The following is a 25,025-nucleotide window of genomic DNA, read 5'->3' as shown; positions in this document are numbered from 1 at the left end:
AATGATGATGTGATGAAACTGTGCCAGGAGAAAATGATTAAAGCCAGTTATTAATACATTAGTGTACTTAATTACTCAATACAATATTGGCTATGAAAAATAATTATGGTCAAATTGATTCATTTTAACTGAAAATGTAAAAGTAATAGTTATCCTTACTAATTTATCTTTTACAGCTCCCAACTGTTCCTTCTTGCCAAAGTGACAAAACAAGTTATATTAAATTAAACAAATGGCATAAGCATTGCTTGATTAACAATTAACACTGATAAAACAGTGCAAACATGTTATTCCCAGAGAATGACCAGAACTAGAAGTGAAGGTCCAAACCTAGCTATAGTGAAGAGACTGCGTTTCTGCAACTTTGCCACTTTTGTATAAAAATATATAGTATTATTCTATAACAGACGCAATCATAATATGTCTGGTTATTTTTCACTATCAATTTATTATAATTTATAACAAATAGTCTAATGATGCTTTTTAAATAAATTTAAATGTTTTATTGCTCTATTAAAAGTTAATTACAATATAAATGTTTGTTCTGATCAGAACATCACACACTGGACTCCTGCACCTTTACGTTCCTCTCATTCCACGTTAAGAAGTCAAAGTAAAACAGACATCACGAGTCACGATTGATCTCACACATGGTGATGTGAGAGAGAGGGACGCAAACTCAAACCCGCTCATCTCTGACTGAGGCTGCACAGGGGCCCGGGACAGGGGCCCGGGACAGGGGACAGGGGCACGGGACAGGGGCCCGGGACAGGGGCTGCACACTGTTCACTCCAAAGTCTCACGTCAGAGGTTCCGGACGAGACGGCGCTCGTCCGGACCGGATCTCCGCCTCTTAGTGACCCGGGACATAGAGGCCCCTCACCGGCCTCACCTGCAGCTGACATTCAGACACACATTATGCGTGGGGCAGAGCTCTCGTCGCCTCCAGCCTGAGCGAACTAACGTGACAGAATCGTGTTGTTTCAAACAGCAGCATTAACCGTCTCTTTGTAAGAGAAGTTCAATACCTGGAGAGTGTTGTTGAGTTTGCAGTTTCTTTACATCGTCAAGAAGTTTCTTCTTTCGTTTTTCGGCACCGGGAGATATATTCTTCTGGACATGAGGACCACGCAGGGACCACGTTCTGTTGTGTTTATGTTTTGCTCTCGTTCTGCTCGTGCACATTGAAGTTGCCCAATCAGCGCAGGTTTGGTGTCTCGGTTGCCAGATTGTCATTACAAATAAATGCGGTTTGTGCCTTATATGTTACCGCTGCCGCGCCAGCAGCGCTCCTACACTAGTGGCGCTCGCTGCGCTTGCACTTCTCATAAGACGGGTTGCCAGATTGGGGGCCCTATTAACGCCTCGGGGCCCTACGCGGCTGCTTAGTTCGCTTATAGGCTGGGCCGGCCCTGATTGACACTGAACAACAACAATCTATGTGTGTGATTGATGAACACTAAGTACCAGACAAAAGCCTAGTCTTATTGTAGTTTATGTACTGAAAACATGTTCTTATTTATAGACATTAGTTGTGCCTTCACTTCACTCTATGCATAATCTGGCAATCCAATTAAATCTCATGTCAGCACCACGGTTATCAAGCTCAGATGTTCTTACACCTGTATATGAGATATGTGATCAGTCAAAATAAAGTTTAATTGAACTGTCATGACAGAGTAAACAATTCAGGTGAAGTGCGTGACAAGTTCTATCTTGTTCTCACTGCAATTTAAAAACTAGGGCTAATCTCCTTGCAGACATAGTGAAGCATGGTTAAGAGTATAGTTTATGGTAATGCATTTAAATCTTGTACAAATACAATCCTTTGTTTTGCTGGATACTACCGAAGATCTTAAGGATTGAGGATTTTGTTATGTGTTATGCTACGGTAATCAAAATTCAATCTTTCATCAAATTGGCTGGAAAACGTGTAAAAAGAGAGGTCTGGAGATGATCTGCTTTGTCTGTGGGAAATCGTTTCTGGTTGTGAGTGGCATGTCTAAAGGTATTTGTTATCGGTGGACACACTTGAGTGAATTGAACGATACATTTGTAGCAGTATTATGTCCACCTCTGTCCTGCAGACTACAAGGCCTTGTCTCTTTCTTCTCTTATCTCCCATTGCTCTGAATGGATTTCAGCTGAGCCCTCTGTGACAGAGCACACACTCAGTAGTGTGAGAGAAAAGCTGCTGTGGACAGTGGTGTTAACTGAGCAAGTAAACAGGATCCTTCTGGTGCTCGAGTTTACTAAGGCTGCGAATGTAAAAGTGCAAACAAACTGATGTGCATGTATTCTGATCTGCATCACACCAGTCACACAGTCTAGATCTTTCTTATAACCTAATCAATGATGGAAAGATTGATGCCAAAATATTGATATATTAAAGTAAAGTAGTGATTCTCATGCAAAAATATCTTATGTTTTTTGATACATTTATTGTTATTCCATATTTTAGTTTTTCCGCAAATATATTACATGTTTAGCTCAGTTCAAAGTGGAGGTGGAGTATGAATAGTATCAACAACCTCTCATCCTAGTTATATGCTATTTTTGCTTTACAAGGTCACCACAATACAATGTTATACTCCTTTACTTCCATTCACCTAAACAAGGGCAATACCTGTAGTGCAGACAATCATTAAGGCTGACCTCAATCGTGAAACATATAAAAAGTAGGAGCGAATCACCCAGAAAAGAAGCTATATGACCATAAATCAAACCGTAATAGCAGCGTGACACTCAGCTGGGGTCCGCTGTGATGGAAACCACCCTGAACAGTCACTGTAGAGGCTTTTTATTCAGGTCAGAAGAAACTAGAGCTCCAAGAGTTATTAGCGTCACAGCTGTAACTATTAAACGCATTGTGTGATGTAATGGTAAATTGTTGTTTTTTAGGTCGCTGTATTGAAAGGACACATTTCATGCTGAGTGCCTAGTTCACTCCACAATGACTTGTACTACTGTTTCCATAGTGCACTGCATGTTAAGTGTACCAAGAACATTATTTCACATCTATAAATTATATATCTAAACAGCATGTAGGCTAGATGACCAACCCAAACCAAATAGCATGATTACCAAAGTACATTATTGTGTTTTTATTCTACAATATACAGTATGTAAAGACATATAGGGCTTCAACTGAACAGTAGAGGCTGTGAATACATCCTTTTAGAATGTATTGCTCACTTGTCAAAGCATTGAGCAGCTGTCAATGTCAGCCATAAGAGACTAGCAGACGCTGTGTAAATGTAGCTTGCATGGAACAGGTTACAGTTTTTTATGCAATATATAATTCATGTGCATTGAAGCAGATACACACTGGACAGTGTAAAAGCTTTTACACTGTCCTCTGCATGAGTTCTTGCAGGAATGAGCTTTGCGACTCAAGATGACTTTTTTCCTCAAATAGTGAAGTTGACTGGTAATATTCATGTGGTTCTTCATGATCTGTATACGGGCAGAGGACAATAGTGTTTTTGGAAAAATGCTTTGGTGCGGATCAAGTTAAAGTTCATGCAGTAAGCCAAAGTATTATTATTTTAACCTTTATTTACAGAGAGCAAGCTTTCATTTTCAGTTAACACATTTGCACAATTAAAAAAATTTTGTTTCTTTTGGCGAACAGCATACATTTTGTTTTACTTGAATTAATTAAAAAAAAAATGTGTTGGCCCTGCGACGAGTTGGCCACTGTCCAGGGTGTACCCCGCCTAAGGCCCAAAGTCACTGGGATAGGCTGCAGTCACTTGCGACCCCGAAAGGGAACAAACGGTAGAAAATGAATTAATGAATTAATGAATAATTAACTATTTTAAATCAACACAGTTTTGTTGAATGGAATGATAATTCACTTTCACATTTCACACAATTACTTGTGCAGCAGAAGGCGCCCTAGCATATGGAATCGCATCATCTGCATACAAGAGGATGCTACTTGGTTTTGAGTTATGACCAATGTATGTAAGCTGTACATGAAAGTAGTCACAGCTCTTTTTGTAAGATTATCTGTAACCACATTTTTTTGCATTTGAATCAAATCCAATAGCATCCTGATGATTTGGGCCTTTGACAAACAACAAAAACAGCAGTACATTCTTCATGATTGTCCAATGCAACAGTAATATAATGTATCATAACTTTGGTGGCAGCTATGATAGTGCTGCGCCCTGGTATAAAACCGCACCTGGTTAATTAGTCGTTTCTGCAGGAGTTTTGCTAGGCAGGATCGACGGAAGTTACTCAGATAATTTGTCTGGCATTTTTCCATATTCAAGTAAGATACTTTCAGTTTGGATGGAGGGATTCAAAACATGTTAATGTTAACCTAGGTCCGTAATATTTTTCGTCTTGGGGGGGGTTGAACCTACATTTCGTCTTTTTGTTGCTTTGAAGCTTCAATACATCGTTGTGGCAGTAATTGTTTTGAAATGCTAAAAAACTCTATCAGCTACGAGCATTAGGCCAACATTAGATGGCGGGTGCGTGCGCGGAGCACGGCGGGTGCGTGCGTGGAGCACCGGAGCTCGGCAGGTGCGTACCGGGAGCTCGGCGGGTGCGTACCGGAGCTCGGCGGGCGCGGAGCACAGCGGGTGCGTACCGGGAGCTCGGCGGGCGCGGAGCACTGCGGGTGCGTACCGGGAGCTTGGCGGGTGCGTGCCGGGAGCTCGGCGGGTGCGTGCAGGGGAGCACGGCGCGCCATGGCCCGTGCAGGGGAGCACGGCACGCCTTGGCCAGCGCGGGGAGCAGGGCGGACGTCGCCAACGCCGCTGGTGCAGAAAAGTGCCCGGAAGAAGGACCAATACAAACCCAAGCCCCCAGCAGCCAAGATGGCCGCCCATTCAAGTCTATGGGAGCTGCTCAGTGGCGCATGTCGCCAGTTAGCCTCTTTGGACACTGTGGCCCAGAAGTGACGTAGGTCTGCGTCATGGATCTATTGGTCTGCGTCTGGTTTGCGTACCATGTGATCGTACTGACCAATCAGAGAGAGTTACTAGAGCAGCGCAGAGCACAGTGTGAGATAAAGCGAAATATTAAACAACTGGTTTTAAGAAAACTGAAGGATTTTGAACCGGGAAAAAGTAAATGACCCGATAAAAGGCGTAATTTCAGTAGCTCCATGGTGCGTCCCCTCTCTCGGTCTGCACCTTGTCGTGGTGAATGGGCTTTAAACCAAGACAGGCCATTAATTTGTATGCAGACTCATCATATAAGTAATTATAAACATACTTTATTTATGTATCATTAATTACATGTTATTCTGTGTACCGCTGAGTGAGGGTTGCGATGGTTGCTTGGATGTGTAACAAAGGTAACAACACTAACGGACACAAAACGTTTTTTTTTTTTTTATACCTGGCAATACATTCATTTTCTCGCTTTTCTTCCCTGGCATTTCTTACATTCTTTCAGTTTTCCAAGTCATAAACATCGCTTTTGAGTTGTAGATCCACGGCCCTCAGATCCGTGGTGATCATTGGTTCCATTATTTGTTCTGTTATTAAACCTATGGATCTATAGTTTTACGTCTGCAACTTGCTCGTGGCATTTGGGCTCGCTCACAGCATCTCGGCCTGTTTACGTCACCTACACGCGCTGATTGGTCTAGACGGTGACTGCTCTGACCAATCAGCGCACGAGCTGGGCAAGAGCGGCGCGCTAGAGCGTAGCCTAAGCTAACAGCTTTGAATGCGTTTTAAAGACACCTGAAGAATCTTTAAATTGGAAAAAAGTCAATGACCCATAAATACGCCATATCCGACTTTTTTGAAAGCTCTACGTGCCCTGTCAGCCACACACGAGCAGTTTTTAGTTACATTGCGCTCTAGGGAAAAAAAGCTTTCTGGACGCACGATGCAGTACCAATGAAGTGGCCACTGGGGTAGTCTGCGACATGCTGCGGTTAGCCATACCATATCCAGATATTATTATTAGACAGCACGTCTAAGGTCTAAACCTAAACTCAGTCAATTGACAATTACAGGTTTTGACAAGAAACAGTGGTGGCTCGCCCATAGGGGGCGCTGGTGCGCCGCCCCACCTGACCTGACTGCCTGTTTTTATTTTATTTTATTTTTTAAATAATCTCTCATTTTGAAAAAAAATAACCTGCGTTAATTAGATGCTATTGATGATTTTGATTTATGGATTTAGAACTCTCCAGAATTATATTTACATTCACTTATCATTTTTGGTGTAGTGTTGCCGGGCCTCCTGTTCGATCAGCCCCATTGTGCTGTATTTAAGCCAATGGCTCCCCTGTTGCTAGGCAAAAAAGAATACACATCCGGCAATCATGGTCAAGGAATTTTATGGGTTTGGGGCGCTGAAGATTACCGCCCCAAAATACCAAGATGCACCACTGCAGCTGCTTGTTAACAGGTGTTTTCATTCCAGCAGCGAAGTGTGTAAAATGGCGACGTGGGATGAATTTGCCCCAAATTCAGTTAAATCCTCACAAAGCTCATTGTAAAACAACTCGGACATCCACACCATGAGAGTGAAAGATAGTGGGGTATTTTTTCATTGTCAGACTGATTTAATCTTTTGTGATTTAATTTGGTAAAGACGGAGCAGAATTTTGCGATAAGGATTTAACAATTAGCCAGAATTTTTCAGAATTGCCCCGTGATTCTGTGAAAGTATTGACATAGTAAGATGCTTTGGCTTTACAAACTGTAGAAACATTTATTGCGCTTTTGACAAAACTGCTGCCAATCTGCTGCTGACTCTGGCTTCTGCCCAGGCTTTTTCTCAAGATAACACAATGATGTCTGGATAAAACCAGGGAATATTCTTATTTTTGACCCTGACTCTTTCAAGAGGTGCATGTTTATAATATCATTCAATGTTTTAATTCTGTGTCAGGTTCTGGTAGTGGAAAAAACTATGTCAATGAAGTACAGATCAGACAGAAATGTTTGTTCATTAAAATGCTTTCAGGATCTTTTAACATTTAATCTTATATAAGTTGTAACAACATAGTTTTTTATTAGTCGATATTAATTTTTCCTAAAACAAGTAAATCGAAAATACCGAAAGTTAAAAAAGTCCATTAGCCTTTAATAATAAAGTATTATTAGTGTACGCTTTAATTTACTCAGGCTGCCATCACATAATGGGCTTTTGAGTTTTGAGAAATCCTGATTTTTTAAATTATTATTATTATATATGTATTTTTTTCAACTAGGTTTTATTTGTGATATGTTATCACTATTCTGTATTACAATGATATTCATGGGAATATGACAAAACACTCTCAATTGTTAGTGGTCAATGAGGTATTAAAATACAGTATAGTGTTAAAGAGTGGCAAATAATACAGTGTAGTATTGATAGTTGTTTAATATTTTTTTCTGTTTCTGTTGTAAAAGTGTAAATCAGGGTCAGCGCGGGTGTTCTTCTTTCAGCAGAGAGAACAGTTGAAATATATTTTCAGTGCATGACTCCCTCTGGTTTGCACCGGACGCTTGGTGCTAAATAATAATGCCATAACAAGAGGACTGGGTGCTCTTGAATGAGACAAGTGGCTCTGAGGGGCAACATTAACTGTCCACAACATAGAAAAGTTATAGTAATATGTGTTAATGACCACTCTGCAACATGCACTTCCTCATACAGCCCACTTATCTTTCCCTCCATTAGGCCATAAACTTATTCCCAGGTGAAATACAAGCTACTTTATTGTTCTCAGAGTGTGTGCAACAATAGAAGCGCTCACAGGCCATTTCCAGTTGAGAATGAGACATACATACATAGTCGCATTCATTTGAAATATGAATAATATTACTAATTCAATCTTCCATTGAGCAATACTGAAAAAGCATTATGCAATTGTAGTTCAATATATAATTCATATGATGAAGCAGTTTTTTTATTATGAATTATTATTAATTTATTATTAATAGTTACTTATAGAATATTTTTCTGAATAACTATATCATACTTCAAATACAGGTCTATTCACTAGATTGTGATGCAAACGCCTGTAATGTTTTTGAATGTCAAGCTTTTTATTTTCCTGGACTTTGAAATTTCAAGCTTTTTATTTTCCTGGCTGGATGTTTGCCAGTTGAAATAAAAAGTGTGCTGTTCAAAACAAATCTATTCTCGATTTCAGAGCCTCCATGAATTTGTATCAAGTTTAATTAGCATAATTTGCAGTCGGCAAGATAAGACTTAGGTCGGATGGTAATTGCTTAGTCTTTTTGGCACTGACTATATCCCATTATTAACTTCGCAGGGACACCAAACACTGAATCACTTTTACTGTGAGTGACAGAAAACCCTTCTCATTTGTTACACACATGGAAGCTTAAGATCTTGGGTTACGTTCTCTCTTGCACAAAACCACATTCAAATTGGAACTAAACTAGGACTAAACAGGAACTAAACCTGGGCAGGGCCAGCACCGGGACTAAAACAGGACCAAATCAGTGTCAACGCACTCTGATTACATAATGTGTTTTCAGCTATATTTGTTGCACATTATTTAGTTTTGTAGCTTTTTTATATTTCAATATTTACAAGCATTCAGTATTGCATTTCACTGCACTAATTATAGTTTGTATATTGTGCATATAAGTGAATATATGGGGCAGCTCATGTACATTTTGTGGAGCTTGTTTCAACAGGGAATTGCTTGCGGACTTTTTCGAGTTGAAGAGGGCATGTACAGATGAACCCCGGATGTGGACAACGATGGTATTATTACGCCTACTTGAGATACATTTATGAATCCCCAAGCGGAGAAATACCATAAACCAATACGCATTAATATGTAAAATAAACCTACCCCAGGCTGATAACATATTTAAGTAGTGGTTTGGCTTGGTTGAACTTCTTGGCAATATTTTTTTTTCTTTTTTTCTTCAAGTTAATGACATTGACTCCTTGCCACAAAGTTGATTTTCTGACCACACAATGTGCTCCAACATTCTTAATATTAATATGTGCCGTAAAATTCAGAGGTGAAAGTTTAAAACTGTGAATTTAAAGTGGCTGAATAAGAGAGTCTGGAAACATTTATTTCCAAGGAGAGAAGGGACTTTCATCAGTCTGACAGCTAGACCGAAATGATACCGTGCTGAACCTCTGCCTCCCTCTTTTCCTTTTCAGTATCATCTATTTTTACAAGTTTCTTCCAGTATTTGTGATTTTACATGAAGGGTATTGCGCAGACATTAATGATGAAGTTCTATCATCATGGCAATACAATGGTAGAATGAATTCGAGTACAGAGAAATGGGATATTAATGAATCAATTTATCTGTATTTATCTTGTCAATCCCGCCAACTGGAGCTCAGGTTATTGATGCAAAGATCCAATCTGACTGATTTAGTAAAGTCCTTGCTGGCCAGGCTATGTTTGTAATATATTGTTTTCCTTAAGCTCCATAAACAGCAAAGTTAGTCCAGATAATACATCCCCCAGACGTTAGTACTAATCTAATAGCAATATGTATGCAGTACATTATGTTTGTAGATTACTTGGTTAATCACTGCCGTCTTGATGGGGGGTTGTAAGTATCTTGGGAAAAGAGCTTAATCTAATTTCACTGATCTGGATAATTGAAATTACTGAAGCTACTGCGTTTCACCAGAGCAGCCAATCATTCATGATAGCAAGAAATGTAAAATATTTTATGTATGAAAAGGCACCAACAGATGACTTTCATAGTGAGCATGTCAGAAAATAGAGAACAGAGGAAGAGGTGCTGGAGAAGGGACCGTCATGAGCAAGCCCTTTATGGGCTGTACCACCGGAACATAACTGAAGTGCCTGTTATCAAGAAATCCAATGGCTAAAGAGCTGTACTGCTGGACAGAACAGTGGCCCTGATCATGGCTGCCCAGGAGCGGGCCCTAAACACCAGAGCAATAGAGGCCCAGATCTACCACACCAGACATGACCCAAGGTGTAGGCTGTGCAAAGAGGCCCCTGAGACAATCCAGCACATAACTGCAGGGTGTAAGATGCTGGCAGGGACAGCATACATGGAGTGTACAGAAACATCTGTGCAGAGTCACCCCAAGGTCAAATTGGGAAACACCTTCAAAGGTGACAGACATACAGTCTGACAGAATGGTAAGAGTGAACCAATCAGACATGTGGTGGTGGATAAACTGCAAAGAAAAGCAGCTGTGGTTGATGTGGCAAAACCAATTGATGGAAACGTCAGGAAAAAGGATCATGAGGAACTGGAGAAATACCAAGGTCTTAGAAGAGCCGGAGAAGAAATGGAAGGTGAAGGTGAAAGTGATGCCCATGGTCATCGGAGCACTCGGGGCAGTGATCCCCAAACTTGAGGAGTTGCTTCCTTAGGTCCTATGAACCCTTAAGCTCTTAGGCCTACCAACCTTAGCTTGGAAAAGGAAGAGCCTGCACTTTATGTATTTCTTCCTTCCTCTTATAGGCTCTTTTGTCAAAATCAAACCTATTCTTCAGACAGTGTGGTGCATTACATGTGGTTATTGGCTTTTGCCAGACAAACGGCCACAGATCTGAGAAATGTGATTTGACTCTGCTGCAGGGAAGCAATAAAAAGTCCTGTCAGTCGATCTATGACGGCAAGCCTGCTCGGGAGATGAAGAGAAGAAATGAATTGAGTGTGAGCCAAAAGCAGTAGCAGCATCAGTGTGAAGAGGACCTCCAGCTCTGGCGGATACACAGCTCTCTGATTATTCATGAGGAGGGGTCAAGGCTGGTGTGAGCACAACAAATAGTATACCTGCTGTTTATGTAATGTCTGCATTAGTGTGAGGCCAACAAGGTGAAGAGGGCCCAATATCTATCAGTATGTTGATGGAATATATAGCAATACTTCATAAATCAAAATTAAATCAAAGTAATTATTTTTATGGTTTATTTCAATGATAACTGGAGCTGTAAAATCGTGAAATCATAGGTAGGCAGGGTATGACTAAGACTGTACAGGCACAATATGAATTTATGTGTCCTTAGATTACTAATATTAGTACTACTACTACTACTATTACTACTTGTGTGTGTATTTTGTGGTTGTGGTTGTTATTATAGCATTTGTGCTGTATATTGTTCTGAAGCAAATCACTATGTAAAAAGAAAAATCACTTGTGTATATAGTTTCATGTGCTGCCTTTTTCTGTGAAATAATTCAGATTTTTTTTGTCATACTGTACATCCATTGTGGGCAGTAGTAGATCCTTACAATGAATTTCAGACTTACAGAAATGTAATTTCTCCCACTGTCTTTGCACCTTCTAAACCGCGTAGTCAAGAGGCTTTCTGTGTGGTTCCCATTGAATATTGATCATCTATATTTCTATTACAGTGCCCCAGTCAGCAGATTCATTCCATATCTGGGATTTCTACGTCCAGTCTACTTCTTTTAACATTCAACGTGCAAAGTGCTGAAAAGTTTCACATATCCTTTTCACACTAAGAGCTATTAGTGCTGTGTCTGCTTCAATCTCTTCCATCACTGCTTTGAATTTATTTTCTTCAATATAGCAGTACGATCTGCACATTCCGAGGGAAGTCTTGCCAGCACAACTGTGTGTGCTTTCTCACTAAGTGTGGAAAAAGTAACAAGCTCTTTTAAGGCTACCAAATAAGCAGCAGATCAGCAGTAGATTGGCAGCAGTTTCATCATAAGCACAATTGATATGTTTCTACTATTTGTAGAGCCAAAGTATCTTACCACCTCAATATTTTCACTGAATTACAGGACAATTCTGTAAAACAGCTCTCCTTAGAGTCAAATTCTGCTCCTTCTTTACTAAATTAAATAATAAAGATTCAACTAGTTTGAAAAAGAAAAAATAATTTTGCAGCTCGTTAAACCAGCACTTTGTTAACTCTGGAAATATTTTTGATGATGCTGCTCCATCAATTGCTGTTGCCCCAATACATGAGAATAGGGCAGATGATCAAGTATTTTCCCTTAAACCCTTTAAACAGTATGAAGTATGAAATATGATGCTATATATAGACTATAGATACATCCTCGAACCTTGGTTGCTATTGTTATCGGCACCACTAATACTAAACGGTTTAACACATGTTTTTAATATCTCAATTCAAATGTAAAGTATCCCATCACTATGGAAAACTGCTTTTGTTCTCCCTTTTGACCAGACCAGAATATCTGAATATTATTGTCTCAAAACTATCCTGTCTAACAAAACTCTTGGAGTAGCTAAGAAGTATCAGGTGCATGCTTTCTTTACCAAATATTACATTTTTAAAAGCTTGTTTTTAGACTAGGTTGTAGAACTATCACAGCTGCTTAAAAGTGATACTCTATATTGCTATTGCATTTGACAATGATGAAGAAGGTGCTGCTGTTTTTTTTTTATCTGTCAAAGGCCTTTAATTCTGTGGATCATTCTCTCGGATTCTACTGGATTTTTTTCGAATGCAAAAAGTGGTTACCTCACAAATAGAGCTCAAGCTGTTTCTACTGAAGGCTTTCACTCTTTTCTTATACTAACAAAAGTGATCCTCAGGGGTCCGTCATTGGACTACTTGTATTTGTAAATGACATGAACTCAATTGGGCAAAATCTAAAACATTGTAGCATCAACTTTCAGATGATGCTATTCTGTATGATAGATCACAATCTGCTGTACAAGTGGATTTCCATTCCATCAAATTGTAATTAATTAGAATAAATCAAAATGTATGATGAATGGAACATGTATTATTCTTACGCTCAGTGGTAATGTGATTGAACAAGTATTCTTTTATAAATACTTACTACATTTATCTTGCTTCTAGATTATAGTGATGCTATGTATATGCATTCTACAGCAACAGTCTTGAAATCTCTGACCTCATCTCTCAGCTCTAAGGTTCATTACAGGAGAAGGATACAGAACTATCCACTGTCAATTATACTCTAATGTAGTATGGCCTTTTATTTGTTTGTAAAGTGCTCATTTGTATTTTTTCAAATTATTTATCAAATTTGCTGAACACCAGCACTTTTTTAAACTAGAGTCGCAAAGAGTCAATACAGAATTAGGGAAAATGTCTTTCAGCTATTTTGCTCCCTTTCTGTGGAGCAGAGATTGTTTTAAATTTGAATTAATAAACTGGGACAAAATAATTAAAGCACTGGTTACAAAAATATCCACATTGCCAGTGTTCTTTATACGGGGCCCTCCCTGTATAAATTGGTGTGTTTGGTGTGCAGCACCCGATGTACCTAGATAACAATGTCTTGGACTTGTGATATAGTTGCCATATAACACATTAAGGGTCATATTGGGAGATTGCGTTCATTGTCGGCGCAGCTGATGAAAGCGCAGGGGATGAAATTCTAGACAAGAGGCGTGATTATGCCAAACTATGAGGTGGAGTAAACGACTTGAGGGCGTGGTCTGGTGCATTCTGTGAATGATCAGAATCATAACTAATAAACTTCAAAACTAGTGTTAGTTATAGATTGGGGATTTTTATGAATTTTAGATATTTTCCTCAAGCATAAATGACTAATATTAACCTGTGTGGGTTTTATGTTCAAGGAGAGAGCTGTGCAGATGTCTCGCCTAATTCAGGACACGCCCACACGGCACTAATGATGCGCAGGTTGTGTTTTGACACACAGGTCAGGTTGGGCCGGGACAAGAACTTCTCATTTCATTGCAGGGCAGGTTTGGACGGCTTATAAAATTCTGACCGCGTCTCGTACGTCCGCGCTCCGCTTGTAACATTGCGTTTCTCGTTTCTCTGTGAATATGGGCCTGATTGTAATAGAACACGATCCAGCTTAATACATTCCTCTTTCCACAATCTCTGAATCGAGCTGTCTGTGATAATAATGTCCATAGCAACAGCGTGGAAACAGTTGTTGGTGCTCACGAGGGGGGGCGTGGTCTAGAGAGTTTGTCTGCGGCGCTTCTTGTAAAGTATGAATGCCAGAGACAAAACAAACTTGTTCTTGTTCTCGCAGCCCTATAGGCCGGACTGGACCGTGCAGACTCATGCTCATCTGAGAGAGGAACCTGTATTTGGAAAATCCATCCTCACTGTCACATCACATTCACCCAAAATCTTTGTCCCAGTCTGCGTAAAACTGGCACAAAATGACAGCCCAACAAGAGATCCACACTTTTAAATTGGCAGATTCTTGGGGACATAATCCACGTTGTGCAAAACAAATAAAAGTGAATTTAATAAAGAAAGGCATTTCAATATTGTATGTTTTTTTTTGTAACCGTTTTATTGCTCACGTCTTTCATTGCCTGTATGAGGCATGACAAACATCTCCCACACAGGTGGTGCTTTTGAAACCTCTGTTATCAGTCATTGGTTCAAACACCATCACCATATATAGGCACCATCCCACTCCAGCCTCCAGCGGTAAAGTCCTCTTTAAAGTAGCGTTAAGGTCGGCAAGGTAGAAAAATAGCGCCCTGGCCCTGCCCCCTGGCCTAAGTGTTACATGGCAAGGAGAGGAGACTCGAGCCAGTTCATGATAAATCTGTGTAGATGTGGTGTGGTTTATTCTCTCTTTAAATGCTAATAGTATTACTTAGTCTTGTACTAGTTATTTTTACTTCATTTTATTTTATTTTATTCTATTATCATTATTTTATTATTATCATCTGATTTTTATCTTTATTCTGTATTTTTATTATCTATTTTATTTCCCCCCCTCCATTCCCTATTAAGATAGGTGAGGAGGTTTGTTAATAAGAGTTTTTTGTTTTGTTCATAAGAGTTCTATTAAGAGTGTGTTTTTGAAACTTCCTATAATCTGTCCTTTCCTCCTGTTCTACTGCGTTGTAACAACGAAATTTCCCCTTGTGTGGATATTAAAGGTTTATCTTATCTTATCTTAAATTAAAGTTAGGTGTGCTTATTATTACTTTTTCTTGCTTGTGTTCATTTATTATTCCTATTTCACAATTGCTGGTTTGCGTGGCAAAGTAAAAGATGGCTGGGTCATTTTTTCTCACACTGCTCTGTAGCTTAAATCAGCACTTTAGTCCCTCAGACTAATGCGCCATATCAAATCAAACTGAATGGAGGTTGATTTTGTATTTTCAAAATAAAACAGTGTGTCTGTGTAGAATTTAGTTAAGTATAGTATTAAATTAATTTCTCCTTTTTGCATTCTAAATAGTTTTTAGCTCCAAGCAAATATAAAGGAGACTTTTTGGCACAGAGCGTTATGCACAACGGGCTTCTCTGGCACCAGGCAGCTACAGAGCGCCTCCTCCACAGGATAAAAAGCAGAGACACCCACACTAAACAGTACGGCCCTGGAAGTGTCACCTCTGGCCGGGTGGGAAAGTGGACAGTGGACCCGTTGCCAGGCGTTCTCTGCATTTGCCTTATGTGCCCTATGCTTTCACTCTATTTGTTAATCATAATGTCAGAGCACAACGCACAGCCAGATTCCGTCTCTAAGCATGAAGCAGCATCTCTCCAGCCTGTTCCACCACTCACAACCAGAACCAGCCAAACCGCAGCACAATAAACACATCAATGCTACATGCTAGAACTATAGAACTACAGTCTGAGGATGCTTCAGTTCAATCACAACACAACAACAGAGCCACGAGATCTACACACACAGCAATCGAGCACGTTATTGTGGCAAGCACGAGCTATTTTTACACGCGATTGCATCAAACAATGGTGGAGCTCGATTTGTCCAAAAGTTAAACCAACATAAACAAATGTTGAAATATTTGAAATAGTCATAGCAGTGTTTTTATCCACTCGCAAAAAGTGCCAATGCAGAGTCGGTGGCTAAAGGTGTAACAGAGCTAGGAGCTGAATCACAATAGGTCAGAAATATGACAGAAGAAGGTGAATCCCACTGTACTGTGCACGATGGAGGGACTTCATGGCTGTAATGTGGTAAAGAGGGAAACACTCAAATTCACATCAAATTCTCTCAAAAGTCCAGGTTCTCACGTACACACTCATTCAGTGCGCACAGACCCAGCGCATGCAAAGGCAAACAAGAAGCAAGAACAACAAGAACAAGAGACTGTTTGACATCCATAAAACATTTAATAATGTCACAAAATAGGAAACGTATAGCAGAAAATAAAACCATTATTTTTTCAAGTCAGGGATGTGAGGAGCTGTGTGTTGGATTCAAAGGCAGATCAAATAAAGAAAAGATAACCATACGTAGCACAAAGAATGAGACAATAATAATACTAAATTGATTGACTGGACCCCCTGCTTCCACCTTTGGCGTGTGGTGCACAATGATTAACTGTGAAAAGATCAATTTCAGAAAGGCATCGTCAGCACAGTTTTCTTCTCAAAAGCCAGGCGCTCTTGCTCTGCCCTGTAGGGGTTCTGTCTGTACACACATTGACAGAAATAATGATGATGTGAAGCTGCTATAGTGGTGGCTGGATAATTCACAAATAAAATGGAAATAGGCAGGTCAGAAAGAGCGATACAAGTAAACATGCATCAATAAATCAAAGAACCAGGTTTATTTCTCATCCACTTTCATCATTTGTAGTTTATGTGATAACAAGTTGTTGTGATTTGTATTGCCAGGGAATAAAGCCACAGAGATTGATCTGCCGCAGTCAGATTTAATCAGGGAATAGCTTTCGGTGCGAACTCAGCATTGACTCTGCAGAATCAGGACAGGCTTGGTTGTCTGACATCTACTGATTATCAATGTTTCTCTGGGAAAGCTTTAAAATACTGCCTGTCATGTTTATTTATCAAATAAATTATGAAAACATTTACACTGCATTTTCGTCTCAAGAAAATGTACCTTACTTTAATCTAAATGTACATTTCTGAGAGTTTCATACTTGTATTTTTTTCAACACATTGAGACATCTTGTATTACAGTTACCTGGCAACTGCCAGTACATTGATGACTGGAAACCTGGATAACGACTTTAAAATGTTTTCTGGGAAGATAGATAATTGTGCCGATGTGTTAGCATCCGACAAAAAAATGAAATAATCTGATTACATCTTGCGCCATTAATTTTACTCATCATAAAAACCTGGATGGTTTTATGGAATTGGTAATGAATAACATGATAATAATAATAATAATAATGTACTCTGTATCCACACACAGGTACTGGTGCTGAGCTGTCCCTGTGCTTATTGTCTTTGTTTTGCAGAATTGGAGCCTCTGACTGAGATCAGCAGGTGTCTGATCACTGCAGAGACTGCCTTTGAGATTTAAATCACAGTTTATAATTGGAACAAACATTTCACTTCACGTCATGTTCTTGCTTGAATCGGTGGGGATGTAGTCAGTGTTTGTGAGTCGAGAGCTGTAGAAGTCCCACAGTGCCAGATTTGGAGAGTCGTTGGGTCCTCTCAGTGTTTGACTGAAGAGGCTTTGTCTGAGGCTGTTGAGCGAGAAGAGAGTCTCTTTGAAGCAGGTGTTTACTTAATTAAATGACTGATTTGTTTGTTACAAAAATATATCTTATTTTGTCAGCATTAAATATGATCGAGTGATTTAAGGGTCTAATTGTTTATGTTTCAGTGGTTCATTTGTGTAACTAGTAAAAGTATACCAAGTGAAAACTAGGTATTGTGTAACTAGTGAAAATACCCAAAATAATAATTAACTTCTGTGGATAATGTTTAAATCGTAAGTAGGGCTCAATTAATAACTACTACTACTAATTCTGCTACTGCTACTGCTACTGCTACTGCTACTGCTAATAATAATAATAATATCAATTAATAACTAATAAAGTAATACATTTTTTTAATGTTGCAATAGGGGTGCACCAATATATCGGCCCAGTATCGGTGTCGGCCGGCATTCGGCCGGCATTCATGTCATTGTCTAAAACTACCAATATCAATACGCAATGTCACTCCTTTTTTAATTCAATAATTAACACTGCTCATTCCCACACACATTCCAAGGTACTGGAGAGGAGAATCCGACCGATAGTCGAACCTCGGATTCAGGAGGAGCAGAGTGGTTTTCGTCCCGGTCGTGGAACACTGGACCAGCTCTATACCCTCCATCGGGTGCTCGAGGGTTCATGGGAGTTTGCCCAACCAGTCCACATGTGCTTTGTGGATCTGGAGAAGGCTTTCGACCGTGTCCCTCGGGGTGTCCTTTGGGGGGTGCTCCGGGAGTACGGGGTCCGGGGCCCTTTGCTCAGGGCTGTCCGGTCCCTGTATGACCGGAGCAGGAGCTGTGTTCGCATTGCCGGCAGTAAGTCAGACCTGTTCCCAGTGCATGTTGGACTCCGCCAGGGCTGCCCTGTGTCACCGGTTCTGTTCATAATTTTTATGGACAGAATTTCTAGGCGCAGTCAGGGGTCGGAGGGTGTCCGGTTTGGGGACCACAGGATCTCATCTCTGCTGTTTGCAGACGATGTTGTCCTGATGGCTCCATCAAACCCGGACCTGCAACATGCACTGGGACGGTTTGCAGCCGAGTGTGAAGCGGCTGGGATGAGAATCAGCACCTCCAAATCCGAGGCCATGGTTCTCGACCGGAAAAAGGTGGCTTGCCCTCTTCAGGTGGGTGGGGTGTCCTTGCCCCAAGTGGAGGAGTTCAAGTATCTCGGGGTCTTGTTCACGAGTGAGGGAAGGATGGAGCGTGAGATCGACAGGCGGATCGGTGCAGCGGCTGCAGTGATGCAGTCGCTGCATCGGACCGTTGTGGTAAAGAGGGAGCTGAGCCGAAAGGCAAAGCTCTCTATTTACCGGTCGGTCTACGTTCCTACCCTCACCTATGGTCATGAGCTTTGGGTAGTGACCGAAAGAACAAGATCGCGGATACAAGCGATCGAAATGAGTTTCCTCCGCCGTGTGGCTGGGCGCTCCCTTAGAGATAAGGTGAGGAGCTCGGCCACACGGAGGGAGCTCGGAGTAGAGCCGCTGCTCCTCCACGTCGAGAGGAGCCAGCTGAGGTGGCTCGGGCATCTGTTCCGGATGCCTCCTGGGCGCCTCCCTCGGGAGGTGTTTCAGGCATGTCCCACCGGGAAGAGGCCCCGGGGAAGACCCAGGACACGCTGGAGAGACTATGTCTCTCGGCTGGCCTGGGAACGCCTCGGGATCCCCCCGGAGGAGTTAGAGGAAGTGTCTGGGGAGAAGGAAGTCTGGGAGTCCCTGCTCAGACTGCTGCCCCCGCGACCCGGCCCCGGATAAAGCGGCAGAAGATGGATGGATGGATGGATGGAATTAACACTGCTGTCCCTTCAGAATCAGGAGGAAAACAAAGAAGAAAACAACCGCTCCCTGGACAGAGTCTGCTATATTCTACCAGAACGGACTGTAAACTTTTAAAAGTTTTAAAAACTTTTAAAAGCTCTAGACATTTTAAGACAAAATATATCATTAAATATAAGCATGACAAATTCATTTGCGATCTGCAATAAACACAATGTTTTTTTCAGACATTATTTGACTAGTTTTCCTCCTAGACCATAAGTGTCAAACTCTGGCCCGCCAGACGTTTTAATCTGGCCCGCCGAACATTTCAAATTTATATTCAAAAAAAAATAATATATATATATATATATATATATATATATATATATATATTATTTTTTTTTTAAATCGATTTATAGAACCGTAGTTACATCCGTAACCGTTTTTATCGCTAAAACTACGCGTCCCACAATGCCGCCGGTGGCCTCCGAGGGGAGCCCCAAGGGGCTCTGCTGCACTGCTGTGTGAGCTGCCGAGGGAGAAGTGCACTTTAAGCACTTATGAGCAGAAGTTTAGTGGTGTGTCAGTTCAGGTGTACAGATAACTACACAGACGTGGAAATGTCAGTTAGTACGTTTAAAAGTTTTCTTTAGATCTTGAGAAGTTTATTTTGTTATAAAGTCAAATGTTTATCTCTGTGTAGAACTGTAGATCAACTCTGTTGTAATGCACACAAACTGAAGCACAGTATTGGTGAAATTACACTGTTTTTCTAAATACATTTCAGTTTATGAGAACAAACAGATTTTTTTTTTATCGATCCAGTAATTACTTTAAAACAGTGTAGGCTATATAAAGCTGTTTATTTCTTATTATTTTAATAGTTTTATGTTTTACGTTATGTTTGGCCCGCGACCCAGCCTGAGCGTCGAAATTCTGCCTGCGGCCCAAATGAGTTTGACACCCCTGTCCTAGACAATCAGTTCAGACATGTTTACTCCAAATAACTTTAGTGCGAGAGGTTTATAAAGAAGAAGCGACAGAGTGTGTTCAGACAGAGTCTGAAGAGGAGAGACTGAAGAGGAGCCGCTGTACCAGCAGCAGCGACAGCGCTGATGACACATGGACTGGAGAGGTTTCAGAGAGACACTTTAGTCGTCTAAAAAAAACAGGAAATTCACAGAATGGAAAAGTTTAAAGGCTAATTCTAATCATATGTTATCTATATCTAATTGCAGGGCTATATAAAAATATTTTTCAAATGGTTTCCTTTTTTGCCCAAATGAAGGGTATGATGTGTTCTAACTCAACATTTTGAAATAGATTTTATATTTAAAAAAAACTTTTTTGTTAAAAATATATTTAAAAAATGATCAAGCCATGTTAAGAAGATAATAGCCTACTATCGGTTATCGGCCCAAGCGTTTCAGATATAATCGGTATTGGGCTAGAATGTCCATATCGGTGCACCACTAGTTGTGTATCACATTGGAAAGTCTGTACATTTGTGGGTAGTGGGAATATTTCACTTCTCTCATATGAAATGCTCCTGGACATTTAAAATGTGCACTGAATTGTGAAAACAAAGAAAACCAAAAAGTGTTGTATTTATATTGCATTTGACAGTGGACAATTGTTTTCTTCATCAAAATGTTATATTTTGGAAAATAATGCTTAAATGCAATTTTCTAATAGTAAAGTGCACATGTGTGTGAGCATGTGTGTGGCGAAGTGACAGAGACAGGTGTCTGACTGTGTACCATCTGTTCCTTTTAAAGTTGGCTGGTCATTTTAGACAGCACAAGGTCACCAAGTGGGGCATAAACAGAAGCACTCACTGATGAGGAAGGAAGGAAATACACACCATGTGATACACACTCCCGCTCACTCATGAACACACTCATGATGCACCCAGAACATGGCATTTAGTGATAAATGGAAGCATTTTACTCTGATACAAAGTGTTTTTAATTGTTCACATTAATATCAATGTCACATTCACCACAGATTGTAAACTCTGGCCATTATACTTTAAATATGAACAATAAACTGTCAAATATAACCGTAAACCTACTCTACTAAAAATCTGATTTCAGTCAGCAATAGATCCCCATTTTTAGACATTTACTGTATACTTCCACTTCAACACTTTATTAGATCCCGAGGGGCAATTATTTTGCAGACAGTGACGACAAAGAAATACATGCATCCACATAGACTACATGCAAAAAACATGAGGATAAAAAACAATAGTACACAAGTGCAATAAAAGGGCAGCATCCTTGACTTAAAAAGCAAATACTTTGTAATGGTATAATATAATTATACGCTGCCTAATGGAATGGCCCAGATTCATTTCACCCCTTTAACATAAAACAGACATGAATTTGATACCTCGCCCTTCAGCTAAAGCAAAATTATTGTCTTGTATTTAATTTCCCTCTACAATGGGATTAGGCCCAACATTTTCACACAATAAATGTATTTCCTTTTTTGGTCCCAAAACAGCAGTGACTCAGAACACCAGCCACATGTTTTAACACTTGGAGCAGCAAATGAGCGTCCCTTCTGTGTGAAATGAGGATGATGATTACACCTCCTCTGTTGTCCAAAGTGTGAATTTTAGCAGAATTTTCACCTCTGGTCATGTCGTTTTTACATCTTTCTGCCATCCTTTCACACCTGAAGCTCGCAAAAATGAGTAAAAAACAAAAGTCTTTGGAGAGCGTTTTTGCAAAGGGGAAAAGGCCAAGTGAAGAGCAGACAAGGAGCCAGCGGGGATTTAGGAGGACACGTCACCTGGGCCAGAATTCTACTACTGCTACACTTGTTTTTACTTTTACAATAGTTTGAGCGCTACTTCCCGTGCGCAAAAGATCCATGAACTGCACGTGATGGATCCGCGACCCATTTGTGATTAAACCGGGCAAATCGAGCATGTGCAACAAGAGGATCAGCTGTTGGAGATTGAAAATGACGGTGATCTTAAACGTATATTTGAGGGAACAACTCTACTGACTGCCATATTTAATAGTTTGAGCGCTACTTCCCGTGCGCAAAAGATCCATGAACTGCACGTGATGGATCCGCGACCCATTTGTGATTAAACCGGGCAAATCGAGCATGTGCAACAAGAGGATCAGCTGTTGGAGATTGAAAATGACGGTGATCTTAAACGTATATTTGAGGGAACAACTCTACTGACTGCCATATTTATCTGATGAGCTTCCACCAGTCAGAAGAACAGTGAGGACACGTGTAACTGTACGTTATGTTACTCCAATTCGGATCTTTTGGAATAGAACCCTTAATAAATAATGTACAAACGCATCTTTTGAGAACATTTCACCTTCGGAGCTGAATCGAATGGAAGCCCAAGCCCCGCCCACTTTCGCGCATAACCTGGCACACCGGTCCGTGAAAATAAAACTTATATTATTCCGGTCCGTGGTGCAAAAAAGGTTGGGGACCCCTGAACTAAAGTACTTGTATTACCTTTGCCCCAGGCTCTGATCCAATACAGTGGTTACTATTGTTCCCTTCGCTATACAGATCTGTCTCTGTCCATGGTGCTAAAACCCATTCTCTACTGACCACAGTGAATATGTTTTTTCTTAAAGATCCTATAACATGCTATTTTTCCCATTTTGTAGTCTACCCTAAGAGCATATGTGATAATAATTAAGTGTTGTGCAACACCCATAACATAAGAGTTATAAATTCACCGATATCTTGGACCTGCTCACAAACCCGGAAATGCAGGTGAGTGAGAGTGAAGGATGGGCTGAAACCAGGATGAGTGATCCTAGCCCCCATTTGTGGAGAATGATAGAGACTATTCTAGCTAAAGACTGCAGGAATCAGTCAAAAAAACACTGTGCGCACATATACCAGGTACCAATAGCACTGTAAGAAGGTTAGGTTGCTCTGAAAAGTAAATTTAGCATAATATAGGCCCTTTAAATATAAAGGCATGACTTGGTGACAGTGTTATTTACGTTCAAATCAGAATAGATATTTGTTTTAAGGTTTATTTCCATTCCTCATGTGGTGTTCCCACTCAAATATAACTGGCATAATCAACAGTACTGTATTGATTAAAGTTTAACAGCCACACCTAATGATAATGAAGTGTTTCCCCCCCCCCCCCCTGAATATTGATACTAGCTTTGACAAATTATTTTCACACAGTGTTCCAGGAGTACACATATATAAATACATATCAGATATTGCTGCAAAATAGTATATTTTGTGATTCTCACCAGCTTGTCATGAATATTCATTGGGAAACAGAAACATTATGTGTGAAATTTAGATCTGCACATTAAGCCAAAGAAGTAAATACACTGAACTCAAATAGGTCTTTTTGAACAACGTATAACAAGGTATAACAAAGCAGCCTTTAATGTGTAGAAGGTAATGCTCTTTAGATGTATAACAGGCTTTTTCATTCTTTATTTTTTTTTTTTTGTTGCATTTGAGGATTTTTATTCTTGGCATGTTTAGTCTGTAATAGATTTGAAATTCCCTGCAGATAAATATTTTTTTTCTGTGTTCGTCTCTTTTTAGCAGATGCAACAGCTGCTTTAGCTGCACTGTTTTTTTGTTTTTTTTACAAAGAGTGGACGAAGAACTTTAACTATTGCCGTTTTCTTCTGTATGTTGCAATATTGCATTTTCAAGGGATATTGAGTTGTTGTTTTTTGTTGTTTTTTTGTCTTTCTTTCAAATCTACAGTAGGCCTAATGTATCTGTAGGTGTGTGGTTTGTACCTTTATCCACCTCTGTGATATTTTTAATACTCAATCAGGTCAATTGGGGACTTCCCCAAAAAGGCATGCCCAACACTGCAAACTACTCACAGCATAAATGTTCTACCAGCAGACAACTGCACTGGGATTCTTAACACAGCTGATTATGAAGCCAAAGTCAACAGCCTCCTCAAGGACACTGCCACATATGAATGTTTGAAAAGTGGCTACAAGAAGACAGCGATTGGCTGTTTACAGAAGCTTTAGAAAGAGGAGGTTATAGACAGGGCTCTGTATTACAGACTGTTCCCTGGGAAAACTGATCAGTGCATTTACGGCCAGTCCAAAAATCACAAAGAGATTGTTCCACTTAGACCCATTGTGTGTAGCACCGGCTCCAACACATACAATGTGGCCAAGCATTTGACAGCAATCTTGGCGCCATTGTTGTCGAACACAGAACATCATGTTGAAAACACAGAAATGTGTGGACAAAGTTAAACTGCTTCAAATGGACTCAGATGGCATAAGGGTTTTGTTTGATGTTACTATACACCTATACACTATACACCCACCTCTGAGGCAGTGGCAGTGGTGAGGATGCGACTGCAGAAGGACACCAACTTACAGGAAAGGACCAAGCTGACACCTGACCACATCTGCAAACTATTAGACATCTGCATGAACACTACATACTTCCAACTACGGGGACACTTCTACAGACAGATTCATGGCTGTACCATGGGCTTTCCTGTCCATCCCATCATGGCCAACTTGTTTAAGAAGAAAGCATTGACCTCCTTTTCGGGCACACCTCCAAGTCTTTGGTACTGCTGAGTGGATGACACATTTGTGAAGATCAAGAAACAAGAGCTGCAAGAGTTTACAAGAGAAGACGCTAAGGAGAACTGCTTGGCCTTTCTTGATTGTTCAGAGAGTACAGAAAGTTCCAGATCAAAGTACAGTACATAGAAAATCAAGACACATGGATCATTACATCGTACAGCACAAGCACAACATAGAGCCCAAAGTGTCCAAAATGCTCTCTCAGCCTCTAGTCACACCACTTGGACTCTCAACAAAGTTTAATGAGCCCCAAAACAGGACAAAGGGGAAACAAAACCAAGAAGGAATGTGCCGTGTAGAAAGTT

The sequence above is a fragment of the Eucyclogobius newberryi genome, unplaced genomic scaffold, assembly GCF_026437365.1.
Source record: "Eucyclogobius newberryi isolate DKJ021-1_F unplaced genomic scaffold, fEucNew1.0.hap1 SCAF_10, whole genome shotgun sequence".
Classification (NCBI taxonomy): domain Eukaryota; kingdom Metazoa; phylum Chordata; class Actinopteri; order Gobiiformes; family Gobiidae; genus Eucyclogobius; species Eucyclogobius newberryi.
Note: the sequence above shows the minus strand (reverse complement) of the source record.